This window comes from Bison bison, unplaced genomic scaffold (genome assembly GCF_000754665.1).
Source record: "Bison bison bison isolate TAMUID 2011002044 unplaced genomic scaffold, Bison_UMD1.0 scf7180017864508, whole genome shotgun sequence".
NCBI classification, from domain to species: Eukaryota; Metazoa; Chordata; class Mammalia; order Artiodactyla; family Bovidae; genus Bison; species Bison bison.
Genome location: NW_011495064.1, coordinates 43,507 through 44,017, shown reverse-complemented (window position 1 = coordinate 44,017; position 511 = coordinate 43,507). Strand labels below are relative to the sequence as shown.

Genomic DNA, 511 nt, shown 5'->3' with positions numbered 1-511 from the left:
CCAATATTCTGGGAGGTGGGTCGTAGAGGATCCTGCTGTGATTTATGTCAGAGAGTGTTTTGCCTATGTTCTCCTCTACGAGTTTTATAGTTTCTGGTCTTACATTTAGATCTTTAATCTACTTTAGGTTTATTTTTGTGTGTGGTGTTAGAAGGTGTTCTTGTTCCATTCTTCTACAAGTGGTTGATCAGTTTTCCCAGCACCACTTGTTAAAGAGATTGTCTTTTCTCCATTGTATATTCTTGCCTCCTTTGTCAAAGATAAGGTGTCCATAGGTGCATGGATCTATCTCTGGGCTTTCTATTTTGTTCCAGTGATCTATATCCTGTCTTTGTGCCAGTACCATACCGTCTTCATGACTGTGGCTTTGTAGTAGAGTCTGAAGTCAGGCAGGCTGATTCCTCCAGTTCCATTCTTCTTTCTCAAGATTGCTTTGGCTATTCAAGGTTTTTCATATTTCCATACAAATTGTGAAATTATTTGTTCTAGCTCTGTGAAAAATACTGTTGGT

General features: G+C 38.9%; 1 protein-coding gene across 1 annotated transcript in view; it reads right to left on the bottom strand.

The window, feature by feature from the left end:
• Positions 1 to 511, bottom strand: part of LOC104980959 (THO complex subunit 2-like) — a gene marked incomplete at both ends in the record, with an annotated part of 113,276 nt that overhangs the window by 81,844 nt on the left and 30,921 nt on the right.